The 10173-nt window shown below is 41.0% G+C and overlaps 1 long non-coding RNA gene across 1 annotated transcript; it reads right to left on the bottom strand.

The window, feature by feature from the left end:
- Positions 1-2940: 2940 nt before the first annotated feature.
- LOC146890548 (uncharacterized) lies at positions 2941-9219 on the bottom strand. The gene is made up of 2 exons (XR_014998619.1): positions 9087-9219; positions 2941-3190 (listed from the first exon to the last, which is right to left on the bottom strand). It is a non-coding gene; the product is annotated as an uncharacterized LOC146890548 (long non-coding RNA).
- Positions 9220-10173: the final 954 nt, after the last annotated feature.

Raw genomic sequence — 10173 nt, 5'->3', positions numbered from 1 at the left:
TGCATCCTTGGGAACTGTAAATTGTGTCTCTGGGTATATGTTAAAAGCTGTTAGGAAGGTGCCACTCTAACCTGAAGCTACTTTGAAGCTTTATTTCAACTAGTGGTGAATACATTTCTCAGCGACAAAATTAAAGGAGTTTGAGCCCGTCTGCCTCATGTTTAATCATTAATTTGAACTGTGATCTAAAACAACAGCTTAGGGGAACTTTGCAGGCCCTGACTGTGTGGTCGTTCCCTGTATTTCTTTTATTTATCAAAATTCTGTATAAAGTATCACTATTATTGTGAATTAGACAACACAGTTTAGGGAGTAATAATCTTGACAATCAACAGATAAGAATGCCCAGTGAATTGGGATGTTTCCGTGAGATTAAACACAGCACATTACATGCAGTGGGGGTCTCCCCACATCCACTCACACTATGCCAGATGCCGGGGAAAGATTGCAGCTGCAATGTGTAAAGATGTCACAGAAGCAAAAGACATTCCAGAGACTGTAGCCTTGTAGCCTTGTTTAACAAGGTTCACCCATCAGAGAGTTTTCCTCCTGGCAGACTGACACCTTCTGTCTCCCTTGCCGTCTGCTGCTCCTGTGACATGGCCACCAAGAGGAAGGTTCTCTGTTTCCTGTGACTTCTCTTTGGTTCTTTTTCTTCTGTTTGTTCTGTCCAAGTTCAATGTGTTAGTTCTTGTTTTATAATATAGTATTATATTTATTACTACCATTATTATTATTATTATATTTTATTGTCCCTTAGGAACCTGTTTGTTTTCTGAGAGACAGAAAGGAAGTGGATACTGATGGGAGGCAAGTGGGACGAAGGAGAAGTAGAGGGAGGGGGCAACATTATCTGTATATATTTCGTGAGGAAAAAAATCTATTCTCAATAAAATGAAAAAATTGTTAAGAAGCTAAAGGACCTCTACAGTGAAACCACTGTACATCTCAAGAGGCAAAGAAAAATACTAGAAAATAGAAGGACAACGCATGCACATGGATTAGTAGAATTATATTATGATAATGACCATTTTACCAAAAGATATTTAAATATTCAAGGCAGTCCCAATAAAAATCCACCCATCATTCTTCACAGAGATAGGAAAAACTTTTCTAAAGGGTTTGGGGGTTTGTTTGTTTAGTTGTGGTTCACTGAACCACAAATTGATGTGGAATTCCCCTCTGTATGCTGTGAATACCATTGATTAATAATGAAACTGCTTTGGGCCTATAGCAGGACAGATCAGAGGTAGGCAGGAAAAACTAAACTGAATCCTTGGAGAAAGAAGGCAGAGTCTGAGACGCCACGGAGCTGCCAGAGGAAAAAAATGCAAACCGCCAGCCAAAACCTTGCTGGTAGGCACAGGCCTCTTGGTAAAATATAAAAGAATAAAAATGGCTTATTTTAAGAGATAAGAGTGAGCAATAAATAAGCATAAGCTATTATGCCAAGCAGTGCTGTAATTAATACAGTTTCCTGTGTGGTTATTTCGGGATTCTGGGTGGCTGAGAAAAGAATAAGCGGCCTCCTACAGCAACAAATGAGTCAAAATAGCCAGATAGTCTGAACAAAAAGAACAATGCTGGAGGGATTTCCATTTCAGATCTAGTATAGAGCCACAATATACCCCTGATCACAAACAGACATTTAGACCATTGGACCAAAATCAAAGACCCAAAATGGATACACATAATTATAGCCACTTAACTTGACAAAAAATGCCTCCTAATCCCCATCTCCTCTCAATTGCACATGAATTTCTGAATCCCTCGATGAATTAGTGTACTTTGAGGTTGAAATACTCTTGATCCAATCAGCTATAAGAAGTCACACCTTGAGCATCACTTCATTAAGGATCAAGTCTTCAGTACATGATTTCAGGATGTATTCCAGACACAAACCACAGCTACTGTCATGCAATGCAGCGGAGACTAGCAAAATATGGTATGGTCACTTACTATGAACTACAAAATGGGAGATAATAATGACATTTAAGTTTTTAAAAGGCAAAAGTCCAAAAAGCAGGAGAAGGGACTTCCCCCACCCAAAAAAATTTTTTTTAATTAAAAAAATAGTTTTTTTTTTTTTTTTTTTTTGCTTTGAGGTTTGGGATAATTCCTCTAACGACCCACTGCTTTGATGAGCTCTGATATGCCACAGCAATTCTAAGGGTGGCAGAGGCAGCTGGAATCCAAGGCGGGCCAGCAGTGAGAGCTCTGGTGCCAGGGGAGGGGTGCTGGCAGTGTGGTCCTCCCATCAGCTTGTTGTGAGGAGACTCAACTTAGTCAATCACTGCAACATCAGGCAACATGCCTCCATCAATTCCACCCATATCCCTAACCATTCTTTAAAAACAAAAACAAACAAACCAAAAAGAGACCCAACTGAGTCATCTATTCTATAGTTACTTAAAAATTAAAGATTCTTTCCTTTTTGTCTGTTTTGGCTGACCAGGCATGAGAGCTAATGAACAGTATTAAACAAGATCCACAAAAACAAAACCGAATAACCCTCCCACCCACAACTGCATGTAACATGCTAGTTAAACATCACTAAATCAGCCACCCTCACCAGCATGGATGTGAAGAGAAAAGACATTTACCATCCTAAAAACAAGAGTCTCATATCATGAAGAGTCTCCCTCTAGAGGAGGCCAACTGCACAGACTGGTAGAACACGAAGAACCATTGCAAAGCTGGTTGCAGAGAAAGTAAATGCAACGCTGCCACAAGCGCCAACATTCAGCCAGTGTGCTCCAAGATAGCCTTAAGATACGACCTGAGCTCGTCAGTTAATACAATCATTAAAAGAAGGTCTAAGACCATGCGGATACACAAAAACATTTAGAACCATTGCTGGTTAAGTGACGACGGAAAACAGCCCATGAGGCTGGATCTGTTAACCCATAGGACCAGTTTTAAAAATAGACATCATTGAGGTATTTCTTCATGCTGACATTTATTCCTAAACTCATAACCCATCTTGATGGCTTTATTATGGGGAAACCAGAACAGGTGCCTACTCTAACGCGGAACTGTTTGTGTCAGGGAGCAGATGTGGAACCACAGCAGTATTTGTACCCACTCTTGCATTGTCCTGGTAGGATGAGGAGGCATCCAGGCATTAACAGATTTGTGCAAGTGCCACCATGTAAATGACAAGTAATCGAATTCGAATCGTCCTTGCTCCCTGTAAGAAAAGGGAAAGACGTGGTAAAGAAACAAATAAAACTTCATGAGAACAAAGACACTATCGTTTATTGGCTCTAGCAAGAGTGGGGGGAACAGTCCAGAAGACCCACACTAACTTCCTGATGGCTCAGGTGTGACCTGAGCTGGTAACCATTCAATCACTGACAGACTATTACAAAGAACATTAGACGAGGCAGCTCGTTTGACCATGTGTGAAGTCCACATTTCAGTGTTGTTGAACACGACAACGAGAAGATAAACACACTTACTCTCTCTCTTTCTGTGTCTGCTTTTATGAGAAAGACAAAGGTGACTTGTGGAGGCTGAGGCCATGTAGTCCCCGGAGCCTGACTTTGTTTGTTTGTTCATTTTTTTCCCTGGTCCATCAGAAAGCCTATGATGCCTGTAACTTCGATTCATTTTCATGTGATGATGCTTGAATCAGAGAAAACACCTCACGTGACTATGTTCTGAGAATGTGAGTGTAATTCACTTCCTTGCACAACCTTCCTGAAATGCCCCTTCTAGACAGTCAAAGCTTTCCTACTGTGTAACAAGTATGAGGGGGTACACAATGAGTGACAGAAGTGGTGTGCTGCTGACAGCCGAGCGCTGTGCCTTCCCTGTGTGGTGTGCTGTGTGTGACCTCATACACAGGCACATAACGAGTGTCAACTGTCCTATGCCCCAGTGCGTTAGGCTAGGAAGATAGGAAGCCATGGAGAGAGTAGGGTGAGAATAGAGAGAGCCTGAATCCTGTGCAAAAATCAAGAAAGCCAAAGAACGACAGCCATGAGTAAATGCTGAATAATATTTCTATCAAAGCTTGTGTCTTTTTAGGTGCTGTGTTGTGGTGGAGTGTGCAGCGACCAGTATAATAGACTTTAGTTCTAAATATAGCTACATTGCCACTGTAGGAAGTAAACAAAGTTAAATATGCAGATACAGACATATGCTTCTGTCTTTACTCATATCCACAACCATATCTATCAGCATCATACACCTCCATCTCCCAGTTATCATCTCTTTGCTATCAATCATTGTACTTTCCTCTTCTCTCTGTCTCTCTTCTATTAGGCTGTTCAAAAATTGGTCTGGCTCGTTGTTGTCTTGACAAAAAATATGATGGTCTTATCTTTTGCCTGAATACATAGAGCTATGATCCTAGCCAGTGTGTTTTAATGGAAATGATACACTCTTCTTGAGACTCAAGCTCCTAACGGCTGTTGTGAAACTCCTTGGTGCTCTTCCTTTTGCACTGGGCAGCAGCACCCGTGGTGGTGGCTATTTCATGAGCCTGGACTGATGGACTGCAGTGAGCAGAGCACCCCTGTGGCCTCGGTGGTTTTGCACTTCAGCAAAATTGAATCTATTTTCTCTAGCAATACGCCAAAACTGGGGATATATATTTCTCTATACCGGATCAAAAGGCAACAATGAGACCACTTCATTGAATCTGAATTTTCACATAGGTAAGAATTAAACTTTTAGAAAAAGCACATTCTCAAACATTGCATGGACTACATTAACACCAAAAATCAAACCTTGTATAGCTATAGAATAATAAATAAACTTAGTATCTAGGATTGTTGGGTATTTAATAGTATTTTCTGCAGAACCGAACTATTTTTACTTGTGGATTTCACCATGTATAGTCTCTGTCTGGAAGTCAGCTATGTCATTTCTAAATCACAACTATAAAATACCCACTCTGTACCTATTCCTGCATAGAGTAAATTAAGCTTTTGTATGTTAGAAGCCTGTGTTGTGGCATGGTGGTGTAAAATTTCAATCCTAGCATTTGGGAGGCAGAGCAATCTGGGTTTGAGACCAGCATGCCCCATATAGCAAGATCCTGGTCATCCATAACTTAACAATATCTGAAAAAAATTGTCTAAACAAAGAAGGTCTTTGGGGCTAGAGAGATGGCTTGGCAATAAAATATCATTCTTCAGAACACACAAGAAGACATACAATGTGAAGCATTTATCCAGGGTAGCCACAATGCATGCCTGGAAGAAGAGCATCGAAGGAGTCTGCAGAAATAACAGTTGAGGATATGTGGAGCTTAAGTTCAAACAAGAAGAATCTGTTTAATGGAAGGGAAGGAGGCAGGACATTTCACAGTATGCTTGTGACGGAGTGCCCACTGTGGCAATCTGAGCATGTGGGTTATTCACCGAGGGATTTTGACACCAAGCACTAAACTTATTTCAGAAACGTCACAACTCAGTGAGCTCTATATAGTTAGAATAGGCGTTCAGAACTGAAGTCGTGGAGCTTCACATTAAATCTTATGCTTTCAGTATTGAATACATTTCCTGTGCATGGCCATTATGAAGCCAAAAAACACAGGACAGGATGAGAAAAAGAATAAGTTGTATGTCTTCTTCCATGACTCAGGAGAGGAGAGATTTGGTTATTTTTCTAACAGAGAGTTTCTGCCAAAGGGGGCAGAAGGCAAAATAAATTCCAACTGAGTCCAATGTGGAGGACAGCCTTTGCAAGACTTCATGGTAAGTGACCTTCACACCACCACTTCCCCAGCCTTAACTGCGTAGTAGCTCAGTTGCTGTGGTTTGGAACTGGACTCTACCCCAGTGTCATGTACTGAGGCTTAACTGATTGATGTTTAGGGGCAGGGCTTCAAATTTTAATACACTGAGATGACAAAAACTTAGTGGAAGGGAGCAAATCCATGTTGGTGTGTCTTTGGTGGGTACACCTCAGCCACATCCCCCTCCTAGTTTAATCTCTTCGGCATCGTATTCATTCTGACTTAACAGCCCCATTCATCACACTCTACAGCCAGGGTGTACTGCCTCTGTTGAGGGCCAATGAAATGGAGCCAGATCAGCTTGGATCCAAATCCTTGATACTCTGAGCAAAAATAAATCTTTCCTTTTTAATTTTATATCGTGTGTTTCTTCAGAAATCACTATGCTCACTGTTCTTATCTCTAAATTCCCGAGTGAGCCCTAGCCCAGATTTCCTCAGAATGTGACCAGGTTTGGAGATAAGGCCTTTATAGAGGTTGTTACAGTTGAATAGAGTTGTTATTGTATGTCCTAATCCATGGAGACAGGGGACCCAATGGGAAGAATTAGAATGCAGTGCAGACACAGGAGAAATCAACTGTGTGCTGTCACCCGAGAACTGAAGCTGTAAGTTAGGGCAACATCATGACTGCCACCTGGCCCCAGGTTCCATGTGGAGCAGCGGTTCTCAGTCTGAGGTCACCCACAGGGGTCACCTTAGACCACTGGGAAACACAGATATTCACATTACAATTCATAGCAGTAACAAAATTACAGTTATGGTGTAGCAATGAAAATAATTTTATGGGGGGCACCACAACTTGAGGAAATGTATTTTAAAGGTTTGAAGCATTGGAAAGGCTGAGAACCACTGGTCTACAGAGATTTAGAGTCATCCATGTGGATAAGGTCACATACCCAGTTGTTGTTCTGTTTCAACTGTTCTCAAAATCATATTTGAAAGCATGGAGTTGCGGAATAAATTGGATATGTTCTTTTAATCCAATATCATATTTACAGAGTTATAACCTGTACTTTAATTGGTTATCTGTCCCATTCCTGTTGATCAATGATTTACATGGGCTAAATGAACTATATAATTTTAGATTCTATTCTTACCTTACAAATTTGAAAATTAAAAGTAAAGAGTTTAAAACGAACGAACAAATGAAAAACAAATAAAAAACAAACAAGAGAAAAACTAAACTAAATAACTGTTTGTTGTAGAAGGTCTCTAGGACGTGGTATTTGTTATGGAGGCCAGAACAGGCCCTGCTATGGGCCGTCCTCACTCTGGGAGACAACGTCTCCTGTAGTAACGGGTCTGACTGATAGAAGGACAGTTTTCACAATTACTGAAGAGTTCCTCTTAGAACCTGGCAGTCAGAGCCCTTGCTTGCTTCTCTGTAGTAGGCATAACCATCAATAACAAGACGGTCATTTAGTATAGGGCCCTAGGTGAGAATTCACTGTTGCTGTTTTGATCATGTTGTTATTCCATTACAAGTATTTATATCTGCAGATTTGAGTTGCTCTTAACTGTGCTCAAAGATGCATCTCATTGATGAGATTAGCAATTAACGCAGACTCATAACTATTCAAAATACAATCGTGAGTACTCAGTTACAGATGGAATGGACACCTACCAACTGCCACTCCCACATGGGGCATGACATGAAAGATGGAGAGGACCCAAAGCAAGACCTAGAGGATGTAGAGTAGAGCATGTGGAAGGAGGGCCCTGGACAGGACAGGACTATTACACACACGAACTCACACAGTCTGGGGTTAACTGTACAATGCTTCAGTAAGATCATGAGAGCTAATAATTCTAGCAAATAAGAGGGAGGGTCCCCATATGCTCCACACTAAATGAGGAGTTAATGGCAGTTAATAGGAGCTATAAAAGGGAATGTCACATTTCCCTGGGGAGGCAGGTAGACTTTTGTAGGCATTTTGCCTTAGTTGATGACCTTACATAGATGGGATTACGGACAGCACTAAGTGGACTTAATGTGTTATTTTTTTAAAAAAAAGCACAAGAACAACATGAAAATTGAACAGGGACGGAAGACATGAAGTGCTAAAATCATACACAAATAGTGTTCCTCAAATTATTCCATAAAACAGAATGACAAAGATCACTGCCAAATTCCTTTTGAGTTTGCAGCATTACACTATCATTAAAATCCAATTAGAACAGAACAAAAGAGAAAACCAGAGCCCCATTTATCTGACGAATGTAGCAATTCTGACACCCATGTCCCTGGATATAGATAAGAGAATGTGGCTATTCCTACCCATACTGTTAGCTTGACTTCATAACATTAGAAAGAAATTACAACACTTACCTCAGTGAAACCAACACACACCACACCACACACACACACACACACTACACATCCAGATAAATTGAACAGCATGTACTGTTCTCCACAGCACACACGGATGTTTACTAGTTTCTAACCATTTCAATTCAGTAAGATGATCACCTCTCCAATGAGCCACAACCAGCACCCCAAAAAGTTTTCTTGATAATTAGTTTTGATCCTGGCTTCAGACAGAAAAACTTAAACATAAATATAACGTAAATCTCTAAGGTAATAAATAAATAAATAAATGATCTCTAAGTGATAAATAGCAGAAAAGAAAAATGAAATTTTTCATAGATTTTTGTCAGCTCTAGTTCCTCCTAAATGACCCCTGTTTTGGTAATGAGGTAACAAGGTCAAGAAACATGACTTGTCCAAGACACAGTGTGCGACAGTGCAGAAACTGAACTGTGTTTGATCCCTGTTATAAAATCTCTGCTTCAGGGACAGTTTTGATTCATAGCAATTACAACTTGTGTTGTGAGAGGAGTCCAGGGTTCCTGTATATGGGAAGATCTCCTCATTGGGAAATGGGTTTGGATGTCCCAATAAAATCTTCTCCTGACTACAGTTCAGTTGGTTAGTCCCAAGATAGGCTGACAGGGCCTTGGGGGAGGAGTGGTGGCATTTCACTTAAACAAGACATGATGGATGCCTCTCTCTGGACAGGGATCTGGGTTTTCAGTGTGCAGAGCATTAAGGCAGTGAAGCCGAATTCCTTCCTCACAGGATTGTCCCTGCACACATGACATAGACAAGTGATGAGCTGCTGGAGCTATCTTTGACTAACCCTGAATCTGTGCCATGCTCAGACCTGTGCTGCCCGTGGCATAGTTTGTAGACTTTGAGATCATCAATGCAGGCCCCTGCACCCAGGGAAGCTGTCCTGCTTCTCCCTCGGACCTACAGAGCAGCATTCTCCAACTCTCTTTAGTCTGCGTTTCTGTAGCCATGGGGAGTTGCTCTAACAGGTGATGGTGTTTACCTCTGGCCATTGGGGAGAAAAGGCCGAATGTCAGCAACAGAAGGCAGAACATCTTCATGGTAGCTGCAGCCTGGGAACAGAGAAGAGAGAGAACTGGAAACTCCTAGGAGGCTGAGGAGAAAGCAGAATCCCAAAGACTGAGTGCAGCTAGGTTTATAGAGAGGTATGACTGCTAAACCTAATAAACGCGGGAAAGGGAGGAGCTGACATCCAGAAAGAAGATCTAACGGCTGGCCCACATTCTATTTGTCTTGAGAGATCTCCAGACCTGTGGACATGTGTTCCCGTTGTTCTTTGATTGAAGTTTGTTGTTCTGGGAATCCTCAGATCTTGCTTCCTATTAGCCTGTTGTGTGTCCTAGGTAGGAAGCTCTGAAAGTTTCCTGGAAAGATAGCCCTATCTAGGATCTCTGTCTAGATTTACTCAGAAATTCTCTGAGAAGAGGCCTAGCACTCCAAACAGTTACCTCCTGATCCAGGCAGGTGTTTGTCCTTTGAGTTTATCTCTGTTCTTTCATTGTGCACACTCTGCACCTAATCAGATGATTCTGTGGTTTTTATCCTTGGGTCTATACAGGGTGTATCACATAGAAAAGGCATTGGATGAAATCCAGTGTCACTCTGTGATGATAGTGTGATAATAGGGAATCTAGGGATGGGGCACACCCCTCAGCATATTAAAGACAATGATCAGCAATACCTCACACAGCATCATGCTAAATGGTACAAACTCTGAATCATCTCCACTAAAATTGGAGCAAGGCAAGAGTGTTCACTCTTTCCACTCTGTTCAATATGGTATCTATGATTATGGCTTGAGAAATAGGACAAATGAAGGGGATGAAATAAATACAAAGAGGAAAGCAAGAAGTCAAAGTATCTTTCTTTACAGGTGACGTGATTCTATGTATAAAAGACCTTACCAGAAACTATACTGATAAACGTATTGATCAAAGTAATAGAGTGCTGTATTAAAACATATATACATTAACAATGTATACAGTAAAACTGTAGTCTCCTTATATACAATAATAAAACCAAGAAAAAACAGAGAAACAACCTTATCTCAATAGCCTCAAAGGAAAACA

Source organism: Myodes glareolus, chromosome 23 (genome assembly GCF_982192425.1).
Source record: "Myodes glareolus chromosome 23, mMyoGla1.1, whole genome shotgun sequence".
Taxonomy (NCBI): Eukaryota; Metazoa; Chordata; class Mammalia; order Rodentia; family Cricetidae; genus Myodes; species Myodes glareolus.
Note: the sequence above shows the minus strand (reverse complement) of the source record. Positions and strands in the feature narration are given on the sequence as shown.